The sequence below is a fragment of the Semicossyphus pulcher genome, unplaced genomic scaffold (assembly GCF_022749685.1).
Source record: "Semicossyphus pulcher isolate SPU_LCO1_2020_fin unplaced genomic scaffold, fSemPul1.0.p SCAF_11, whole genome shotgun sequence".
In the NCBI taxonomy this organism is placed as follows: domain Eukaryota; kingdom Metazoa; phylum Chordata; class Actinopteri; order Labriformes; family Labridae; genus Semicossyphus; species Semicossyphus pulcher.
Genome location: NW_027211615.1, coordinates 29,748,519 through 29,760,775, shown reverse-complemented (window position 1 = coordinate 29,760,775; position 12,257 = coordinate 29,748,519). Strand labels below are relative to the sequence as shown.

The 12,257-nt window shown below is 42.3% G+C and overlaps 1 protein-coding gene across 2 annotated transcripts in view; it reads right to left on the bottom strand.

The window, feature by feature from the left end:
- The window catches only part of vta1 (vesicle (multivesicular body) trafficking 1), a 51,028-nt gene that overhangs the window by 38,449 nt on the left and 322 nt on the right, over window positions 1-12,257 (bottom strand). The gene's annotated exons all lie outside the window — the stretch shown is intronic.

Genomic DNA, 12,257 nt, shown 5'->3' with positions numbered 1-12,257 from the left:
GTTCAGGTGTTTGTGACTTATGACCCAGAGAATTTTACAGGACTGATTTCTCCTTGAGCTGTGAGAAACTGTCGACACCAACGACCTGCTGGTTTTACATCACTGACATGTACCTGCTCCTTTCACCGGTCACAGCATCTTTTCTTTCCCTCACAGTTTGAAGACTTCTGCTCTCGATCGTTTATAGAAAGTTTGATTTATTAGAGCTCGTGAGGGAATCTGCAGGAATCTCTTTTAATGCTTCATAACAAACAAAATGTCAAAAATAACAACACATTCAATTTTTACATCTGCTGAAAATACTTTTAATTTGTTTGCTACTTACATGCTGCATGCTGGGTTCAATTTACCAACAAAAACAAGGGTTTGGAATATTAGAAAAAGTCGACTTAAAGGTTAAAAGTACAACTGAAACTGCTGGAGTTTACTGATGCACAAAGCTGAAACCATCTGGTGCAACAAGAAGACAAAAACAGTAATATTTTCAGCTACTTTTTGTCCTGTGGTGAAGTCTGTTTCCTTTTCCTTTACCCGTCAATATTTCCACAAACCACCGGAGTGACACACATGTATACACGAGGAAGCTTCACAGAGACACATATCCTTACCACTGCAGCAGCCAGTAAGTGAGACGGCCTGTTAGCCAGTCATGGAGCCACAAAGACACCCTTTGTGCTGTTACACCCGTACAGTGCAACACTCACTCAGACAATGAGCTGCAACACAGAGGGCTTTGACAGCAGAGAGGATGTGAGGCCACAGACACTGAAGGCTCGGCCTGCACACGCTCAGACTTACAGACGTGCTGCGCCAAAGCCTGAGCCCTCTGGTGGCCATTAAAGGTACTGTGTGTTTGTTTTCATCGTAGACTAACTAATCAAATCATTTATAAATCAATCGTGTTCAAATCTTTCCCTTCTTCCTAAACGTTTGCACATCCTGGTTTTGAATATTTTAAAAACCTAGCAGGTGTTTTTTTAGCATGTTTCATTGATAACTACAGGAGGTGCCTGAAGATGTGTTCAGACCAAAAGCTAACTGGTCATTGCACGTTCCAGGATTTCTCTGATGGACACCAACTACCGGCGTTCTGTTTCAGCCGTGGAGCGCCTGTCCGTCTGTCTCTGCTGAGTGGCAGTCTCACTGTATCTAGCAAGTCACACGTGGGCTGAGATCTGTCTCACTACAGCGCTATGAAGCCACAACAAACAGATGTTACTGAGATTTAATGACAATAAACAGGCTGAGAGGATGCTGAGATAAGATCATGATGCTGATTCGTAAAAACTCAGGCTTTGTCAGGTCTGTCTGCAAAACAACAAGAACACAACTGTTAAAATGCTTGTTTTTTGAATGGGGTTTGGTTTGATCATTTCTGATGCAGCGTGAGGATGTCCAGAGTTTCAGTCTGATTACTACATTAGAGTAATAGTCCTTCTTAACGAGTACGTACAGGTGTATCCAGACCTAGAGACGAGCCTGACCGACACAAGGATATTTTCTCCATGGCGATGCAGATCAAATGTTCGTAACTTAAAAAGAACCCTACTGATAAAGCTTGATGTGACTAGGTACGCCTGACTTGATGAAACATTGTAAACAAACACCTTATCTTTAAAAAAGGGTTTAACAATCGAAATGACTTTTTTTTTTATTATGCAACATTTCTGATTCGATTCTGACCCCGTTTCTCACCCTAAGACGTCTGCTTATCCAACAGGAAACATGAACAATGATGATTTTTCTCAGTCACTCGCAGGTCATGTTAACTGCTCCTTGGATATTAATGTCCATTACTATAACAAAAAACAACACAATCATTGAAAATGGCTTTAATAACCTTTAGGGCCTTTATTTATTCTGACTATCGGCTCTTTGATGTTGCTCTCACTCTGCTGCAGTGCTCTTTGCTGCCTGTCACATTATTATAGTAAAAAAAACCAGCCTGCCAGCTATTAACATCATTCATCACTGTAAAACAATTCAGATGAGGGACCTCTGCCAATGCACATACAGAGAAAGACAGTAAAGTGTGTTTGTGTTCTGGTGAAGAAGGAAGTAAAAAAAAAAACGATTAACTTTCCCTCATATAACAGCCGTGATCTACCATGGCCCTGAAACAACACGAACATAATAACCCTTATCAAACAGCCCTTCCTGGTTTTTTATCTTGTATTTGAACACGCCGTCTCATTTCCACTCGTCTTCGTGGTTCTGTAGCTCCTTAGTTCTTGGGACTATTCGGTCTCAGAGAAGTTGAGGGTGTGAGCTTTAAAACGTCAGCAGCACTGGCAGCAGGAACCTTGACTTGACTCTTACTTGTTGATTGGGTTGCATGATACATATCCGAGCAGGTAAAACACAATCAATATCTGTGACTGCAAAGGCTGGAGGAAACGTGTGTCGTAAATGGTCCCTGCAGGTTCCACAAACGATGAATTACCCTCATCAGCAGTAATTATAGTAATTCCTCCAAATGAAATGTGTCCAGAACAGAAACTGTGTAATCGTTCAGGAAAGACTAAACCTGATCCTAATGATTGATTATATCTGCGCTGATTTCATCTCAGAGCATCACCCAGTTAACACCAGTACAAAGTGTGCTGGCAGAGAGCCACAGCCCCGACGCAGCTTTGACGTTGGTCATGGACAATCGGAGCCAATCTGAATCTGGGCCAATGTGTTATCTCCGTCACAGAGATGACAAGGAGGTTATTATGGAGCGGAGCTGTGTCCCTGCGTGTCTGTCAGCCTGAGTGAGAGGGGAGCATGCTCACAGTCTCACTTGTGCCACATGTTGTGTTAGTCAAATCAAAGATCATTCCACAAATTAAAACATTTCCTGTGTCTAAACATGAAACTACATCCTACGGTGGCTGAGAAGTTCAGACACGCTGCCCAAAAGATTTGGGATACACAAACTGCAGCTTCAGAAACGGTGCCATCAAACAGCCGTTCCTTCATGTGTTTTTATTACTACAGTCTTTAGGCACCTGCAGATGAGCAGGATACTGTGGTCTGAATGTACTGACTCTAACAGGCTTATACAACATGCACAGTAAGTGGTGCCATGTCGTCCAAGAGACACTGAATAAATAACCCTTTAAGTTCTAATAAATTGCCATTATACACACTTATACACAAATACATTAAGAATTAAGGTAAACAGGACGCTCCCTCTCAGACAGGGTAAGGTCCTTTATAACGTCAGTGATCCAATCAGAGTGAGAGAGCAGCTGAATCTCAGCCAGCCGCTGTCAGACGGGGAGCTGCTGCTGAGTTACGCCGCTTCATTACAGCTAAACAAATCATGGCGGTGACTGAACCTGATATTGATCGTCCTGTTCTGGGCGGGAGGTGAGCTAAAATATTGGCCAGCATTAGCAGGCTAATTCAGAGAGACCTGCTGATGAAGGGCTGATGGCAGAACGGGGGATGAAATGCAGCAGCGGTCGAATAAAAAAGATGGAAGGACAACAGATGGATCTGATTCAACAGTGAGAGGCCGGCTTCTTATACTCAGATCAGCAACGACTTTATAACATACTTTATAACTGTACTAGAAAAACACACTAAACACAACATTTACATGGTTTTTGGCCCCTAACTTAGTGGTATAAATCAAGAGATGAGCTGATATCACAAAGTCCACCATGAAACAGTTTTTATTAGTTTAACCCCGCCGCTGTCCACTGATTCATACAACTCTAACGTACTGATGACAAACTATCGGCCCGCTTCTAATTCACAGTTACAGGAGAGCCTGCAGAGACGCATGAAGGCTGTGATTAAAAACCAGGTTTTTATTGCTCTGTGAACGCTTCCTGAGTATTCTGTTGTTCAAACATGAGCTTGTTTTCTTTGCATTATTCAGCTCTGAAAAACGTCTTTTGGTTTTCTGAACCAGTCGACGTTTTCTGCAGTCAAAAGAGTCAATGAGAAGACTTGATTTTGAGGTAGTGTCAAATGTTGTTTACAAGTTCATTTTACACAAACCTATAAATAGAAGAACCACAGAAACTGATTTTTGCGGCGGTCTCTTAATTTGTTCTGGAGCTGTTTACCTGGCTTCCACCTTTCTCCTATAAAAAGTAATAAAGACTATTAATATGTAGGTAGTAATAAGATGAATCTTAAGTGCAGAAAGTATCTCAAAAATATAAATATAAAAATATTTATATAATATTGAGATATTTGAGATTTGGGTTTGAAAAGGCTCTGTAATTTGTAAATAAATAGTGTATTTATTAGTTGTTGGGGACTATTTTCAGCGGCGGATTAATCCACATTGGGTCACAGTAATGCAGAAGTTGTTGACCACCATAGGGCCATACATCAGGCTTTGACACACAGACAGTCTGCACTGGGAGGAACATTTACTGTTTCCGTCCAAACATGAGATTTATTGACCTGAGGAAAAATATCCAGGAATGCCCCGGAGTTTATGGAGTTTATGGAGTTTATGGGTGAAGACAACAACTATTACCCACCGGTTTAAAAGCCCTAAATGACCACACAACTCTCTCTCTCTCACACACTCTCACACACACACACACACACACACACACACACACACACACACACACACACACACACACACACACACACACACACACACACACACACACACACACACACACACACACACACACACACACACTCTGTCAGGCATGACTGTGCACATTTCACTCTGTTGGATCCAAACTCTTCCTCCTGGCTGCGTTTGAAACCATCTGTTTGGCCAATTAGGGAAAGTCTTTAATTAGTTTTGGGGGACGTGATGGTGAAAGCCAACAACAGTTAGGCTTAAAGCTTCCTGTACGTATTATAAGAGCCTCTCTCTTTCACACACACAGAGTCACAGCTCGGCTCAGAGGCACAGACACATGCTGCTGCTGACCTCCAGTGGTCTGCTTGGATCACTGGAGGCCAAACAGTCCTGCTCCCTGCGAAAGCTTCCTCCTTATAGGAGCAAAGAAGTGCTCACTAGAATAAAACATCATATCCAAGGCCACTCTGCAGACTCTACAAAGACCTGAAATAATCCAAATCAATTCTCATTCAGCTTTCTTCACCTCCCTAAAAGTCCCGTCGATCACATTTATCTCAGAACATCGAACATGAAAGAAGCAGCTTGTTCTCACTTTGAGATAAAGTTAATCTGCTTATCTGCTGCCAACTGAGCCCACACACTGCTCACATTATGAGCAGCCTGTGTGCTTTCTCAACAAAACAGCCCAAATCCCTGCTTCTTATTCAGCCCACTAAGTGCCCGAGTCAAATAAAAGACCACTCACTGACAGCTGATCTGAAGTAACTCACTGTAAAAACCCCTCAGCAGCTCGTGTTGGCTCCAACATGTACTGCACAAAGACTAATGTCTTTCCAAATTACACCATCAGTAAGTTTCAGGGATTGGAGAGAACACAAGCATTTCAGCGTCCTTATTAAAAGGCTCTATTTGGGCAGGTAGATTTAGATCAGCCCGCTGGTCCTTTTATAATGCACACACATTCTGTTAAATGGTGTCCAGTGTTCAGAGTTAATTCTCTGTTAAATACAAAGAAAACACTTTGTTCACGTCTGTTCATCACAAACATCAGCAGCTGTTCAGCTGAGTGGTCCTGATGGAGGTCACATAGAAATGAAAACAAAGTGTACTCATCTGGCATGTAGTAAATCAAACTCATGCTCTCAGTTTACTAACGTGAGGGCACACATATGTTGTTTCCCTGATTGTGGCGTGAGACGACTCCTTACTGCCCAACAGAAAGCACAGAGCCTCTACTGAATGAAAACATGCACCTGCTTTCACAGGCTGTTTTTCCACTGCAGTCTCTGAGAATGAACTCAGTGTTTGGCTTTAGGACAGACTGTATGAATAATGGACGTAGCTGTCACAACTTCAACCACTGGTTTGTCGATGAGAGATGCTCTGATACCACGTTGGATACCTAGACTTGAGGATTGGCCGATATCGATACATACAATACACAGAACATATAATTGGTGAAAAACACTCATTTCGGACATTATGCTACACCTTTGACGTCATGACACTTTCTGCTAGCACTGCACTGCTGCTGTTTGATAGTCTCACTGTAACTGATGACCTGGTGATTTATTGGCTGTGGTATCAGATCCATGCATTGACTGACATACTCCTCAATACTGGGTACTGCATTTCAGGCAATGTAGGCAATATTGGTATCAGAACAGGGACAGCAGTGGTTACTGCTGTTGCCTCAGAAGGTTCCTGGTTTGAATCCCCGTTCAGACGTAGTGGGCCTTTCTGTGTGGAGTCTGCATGTTCTCCCCGTGCATGCGTGGGTTCCCTCCAGGTACTCCGGCCTCCTCCCACAGTCCAAAGACATGCTGGTTAGGTTCACTGGTGACTCTGAATTGTCTGTAGGTGTGAATGTGAGCATGAAAGTTGTCCTGAACCCTGAACAGGATAAGCAGTATGGACGGATGGTGTTGGAACGACTCTATTATCGACTGCCTTGTTGATGCTTTGAGCCAGAAGTGACCAAACCTTTCGGGTTAAACAATGTCTGACTTCATCATTTTATCCTGTTAGGCTTTTGTTTGACATATAAACTCTTGAGTTATTGCCAAACCTGTTTTAAGAGACCTTTGACCTGTAATCAGTTAATCCTTGAGTCCAAGTGGACGTTTGTGTCAATATGTAAAGGAGATTTCCTGCAGATGCTCCTGAGATAACACAAATGTACGGAGAGACAGAGGAGGCCGACGCAAAGCACAGAACATCTCAAGCTTCAGACAGAGTCTACACATCATGAACATCAAACTTTTAAACTGTCTTACCCTTAACATTTAATCTAATGGACCAGCAAATTGGAAAATATCCAACCATTCATTTGGAGGTCGCGTCCTCTCTGAAACATAAACATGAATTTTGCCACACGATGCCAAGACGTTCTTATTTACAGCAGCCGTCCCAGAATGAACCAAAAACCTGCGAGTAAGTGAAGCTCGTCTCACAAAGTGTTTGCTTTTAGCTCCGAGGTTAAAAGCAAACACTGTCATCATCGCGCCGCTGAAAGCAAGATTTATAAAGTAAATATGGAAATCACCACCCCGCCAAGTTCTCCTTAGCTCATGTGGAGCTTTAATTTGTTGCTTTTAGTGTCGAAAGTGTTGAAAGTTTTGGCAATAAAACTGATGAAATATGAAGAAAATATCCAGAGAAAGAAACAGCACAGCTTATTTTGGTGACACATACTCGTACTCTACACTTCACTAACAGACTCTTTTTAAAGTGTTCAAATATTCTGTAAACACACGAAAAAATGTGTGAAAAACTAAACACACAGACATAAGAAAGAGTTCGCCTTGATCACCTCAGAAACATATGCAGCATTCAGCCAGCCAAACGCAATGTTTCCACACACACACACACACACACACACACACACACACACACACACACACACACACACACACACACACACACACACACACACACACACACACACACACACACACGCAGCACATCAGCACTCTCATCGGGGTTAAATCTACCGTCTCCCTCTCTCTGTCACCCTCACTCATCTGGAGCCAATCAGGGATCAGTAAAGAGCCATGCTGAGTTTCTGATTGGTTCTTTTTCTACAGGTTGAATCAAGCTTTCCAGGGAGATCACAAAAAACACAAAAAAAACACAAAATCATTCTGTCAAGTAAGTAAAGACGAACAAATGAAAGTGAAAACGAAGATAAGAGAGCGTCCTTTCTTTGGGAGGCTGATGAGTGCAGCTCCGCCCCAAAAGTGAGTGTCATGTTTCATCTTTAAGATGATTTACATGAGCAGATATTTACTGTACACCAGCAGAGTACTCTCTGACTGTTTCAAGTCACGTCACTGTCATTTTAAACTGTATTATTTTTTAGTCACTAGTCATTATCAGCTCGGCTCGCAGCCACCACAATCCGGCTGCAGAGCGTTGGAGACAAGATGATTTTTAACGTGAAACTTCTGCATTCAGCATTTGTGTTTTCTGTATTTAACTTATTATTTAACTTAACATCATTTTTGGGGCACTTTTGCCTTTATTATACAGGAAAGCTGACGAGAGACAGGAAATGTGGGGAGCAGAGAGCGGGGGAAGACATACACCAAATGGATCGGCAGACCGGGAGTCGAACCTGCGATCAGTGGGTCGAGGACTGCAGCCTCCAGACATGGGGCGCCCGCTCCACCACCCGAGCCAAAGCAGCGCCCCGTATTTAACATGTTTGAGGTCTTGCTCTGCGTTTGGTTGTGATAAAAGACAGCTGTTAATACTTGGGTAAGCTAAATTGGTATCCTAATTGATATCATAGTTACAGTGAATTAAGTTGCACATTGCTAACCAAGAGAAATCTAGCATTAGCTGATAACAGGCTGCTAACGCTTCGCTCCTCTCCAGCTCCTTCCTGTCCAAACATCACCACTTTTTGATCCAAAAAACAAGATGGTGACTAAAAAAAAAGCCCTTAAAACTGCAGTGCTCAGCCTAAGGGACGACGTCAAGGTGACTGCGTCCACTTCTTAAATACATGCCTGCCACCAGTGCTGTTAGTCAGCTTAACTAGTGAAGGTGGAACATTACGTAATAAAGTTTAGTGAATAGGTGTATTCTGGAAACTTTTAGCTTAAGTAGGATCATTCACACAGGCTCTGCCAAACAATGTCCCATTCAAACACCTTTTCACATAAATGAGCAAAACGTTTGACCTGGAGGATGTTGCAAAGGAGAGCAGTGCTGCAGATCTGCAGGCAGAGGTGGTTTAACGCAGACGAGTTAAGGAAAGAAAGGATCTGCATTTGTCTGGCTGCATTTTAGCCGATACTAATGCTTTAAAATGTGCCAGGAACTCCTCTGATACCCATACTTAGCATCAATTCAGGTCATTCTAGTTTTAATTTAGATATTTTAATGGTTTGTTTGGCTGCCAAGCCATAAAGGTTACATGTACACAAGCCTGATTCCAGACGTTTGATCCCTCTGGAAACAGATCGTCCTGGTTTGTCACTTACAGATGTATATTCCTCCCCTATATGTATATACATGCCTCTGTGTCTGTGTTTTCATAGGTTGTGGTATTGCACCAAACCTAGACCTCACTGCTGCTCTATTTGGTGAGCATTGAGTGAACAGCTGCACTGGAAGCTGGCTGTCACTCTCACTGCAGGGAGCCGCTGAGAACAGCTGAGGGGCAGTATCCCTGAAATCTTTCTAACAATGATGATGATGATGGCAGACGACTTCAAAGTGTTGGCAACATCTTTAAAAGTGCACGAACATCACACACACGGGCCGTTCTGGTGCACTTTAAAGACATAAAGTTCTGCAGCACAGTCGAGCGAGGAGACACAACGTGTTCAAGCCCCCAAAGCAGAAAGCGTCAGTAATCAAAGTGTTCTGGTACAGCACCAGGATTTCTCTGATGGACACCAACTACCGGCGTTCTGTTTCAGCTGAGGAGCGCCTGTCCGTCTGTCTCCGCTGAGTGGCAGTTTCACTGTATCTAGCAAGTCACACGTGGGCTGAGATCTGTCTCACTACAGCGCTATGAAGCCACAACAAACAGTTACTGAGATTTAATGACAAAAACAGGCTGAGAGGATGCTGAGATAAGATCATGATGCTGATTCGTAAAAACTCTGAATTCAGGCTTTGTCAGGTGTGTCTGCAAGACGATGGAGTTTGGATCGTCTATTTCACATTAAATGTCAAGATTTCAGGAGCATCTCAGCCCTAATAGGCTTCATAACACAGGATCAGAATGATGAAACGATTTCCTGACCAATTAAAACAACTTTCTGTTCAAATGGAGAAGGCATGTTCTCCTAATTTTAGGATACACCGGCTTGTTTGTCGTCCTGCCTGATCACACCAGATGTCACTTGGAAACTCGTTGCATAATAAACTCATAGTAACCTGAAATCAAAGAGCCAAACACTGACGGAGCAGCTTCCCTCTGCTGTCAGAAGAAACCCGCTCACATCCCCGTCAGCACGGTGGACACGCCGTTTTCATCTGACAGATTTTTTTTGTATTCTTCTTCTTTTCCATACGTCTTCATGTGCATCTCGCCTGCAGCACGTCACAGCTCAAGTAGGTCAGACTTAGACCCCTGCTGCACTGAAGCCTGTGAGCTTTATATTATCAATCAGAAGTCAGATCAGATAGTCTGCCCTACTTCACCGCAGACGCGCCTGAGCACCATGAAACTTGATGCACCAAAAATGTTATCAGGATCAAAAGTCTATCATGTTTATAAAAATCTAAACTTGTGTCTGTTCCACTCAAACATTATGGTTGAATATTAAAAAGCTATTTCACAGAAATCATCCAAATCCAGCAGCTGGTTTACTGGCAGGTAATATCACGCCTGTAAATATGTATATTTCTGGTACAGAGTTAGATTTCCTTTGATTATAAAGGACGTCTTTCCTTCCTCGCTGTGTTTTTCTACCTTCTTCTGCCCCACCATTTTGTCTTATTAATATGATATCCATGTGTGTAGCATAAAAGAGCTAAAAGGACACATCATTGTTGTAACCTGTAATTTATTGTCACAATACGGCTGAGCCAACCAGAGACTGTAACAAGGCTGCAACAAAGTCTTCTAATGTTCTGATCAGATCTGATTTATTTTCTGATGATCTGATTATTCTGACGTGGTGGAGGGTTTCCCTGCAGGAAATTGTTCAGCGGAGGAGATAAGACCCCCGGAGGATGACACATACCGTCTTTTAGTTTGTAGGTGACAGGCTAAACAATAGGCACAAGCAACATCTATACAGCACTCAATGAACCAGTGCTGTAAAACACATACAGCTATGACAAGTAATATCCCACCCATATTACATTTCTTAGTTCGACAGAGCCCCAAGTGCCCACTGAAGACATCTTTAATGAATTTCCCTTTGGGGATCAATGAAGTTATTGTTATTGTTATAAATCTAGGTTCACAAAAACATGAAATATTAAATAGAGGTTCACACGTAGTTTTTTTCTAACAAACATCACACAAACAGATGAATCAGTGCATTTGTTGTAGAGATAGACCGATACGTTTTTTTCAGGGCCGATACCGATACCGATTATTAGTAGTCAAGGAGGCCGATAACCGATATTTGGAGCCGATATTCATTTGCAGTAAAAGTGAAAATATTGGCGTTAAAATTTTGAATAATACAAACTCCAACACTTAACTTTGTTTAAATGCCTTTAAGCATATGTTTATTAAACAAACAAACAAAAAGCGCAGGGAGTTCCCAGGGTCAGCAGCTTCTCTTATAAAGTTCACTGAAAATTTAAATAAATAAATAAATAACTTCCTGAAGTTTTATTACTTCGATCCCTAATTTGTTGGGAACTATTTTCAGCAGCTGATAAATCTATGTTACGATACTTGAAGCAGCACGATGTTGTGTGTGTGTGGGAGGGATTGAGTCTAAGTAGACTACAGTGTGTGTGTGTGTGTGTGTGTGTGTGTGTTAATGGTATCAAGTAGTGATGTTGCTGGGGCATTAAAATCCAAAAGTAATCACCAGCAGTTGCATAAAACTTGTTCCGAGTCTCACTGAGTGAAAGGAAAACTGAAGTAATCTGCCTTCTTATATGGAGTATCACTTCTACCAGCAATACAACACCAGATTCAAACAACTACGTTTAAACTATGTCTAATACAATACAACACAACAAAGTCACTTTGTAGTATCGTTTATCCTCTGACTCAGCCTGCTCTGATCTTACAGGCAGGGTGGAGCTCATTCTTTAGAGCTGAGACAGCTACCTCCGCAGACTCATGTCATAACTGTGTGTTAGCTAACACACCAACGAGAAACAAGCTGGACGGGCAACTTACAGCAGACACCAGTCAGGTGCTGGAACATTCTGACAGTCTACTGCTAAATATGGCAGATAGCCAAGTTTGATAGACTGGAGAACTTCTACATATTTGGCCCAAAGCAGCAGCAGACTTCTGCTACAGTTAGCATTATAAAAGCAGGGCAGGTGAGCCCTTACAAACCCAATCATGTACGAGTCACAAAAGACACGAAATATGTGCCTTATGAGTATAACAATTAGAGCAAAATGCCCAAACAATTACAGTTGTCATGACGTCAGAAAAACGTTAGCGGGCTAACGTTAATGAAGTTTGAACTGTCAGAGCTAGCATTAACGCTATCAGACCTATTAACGAGCTAACATTAGCGTCCAGGTTGTTACAAACATGCGT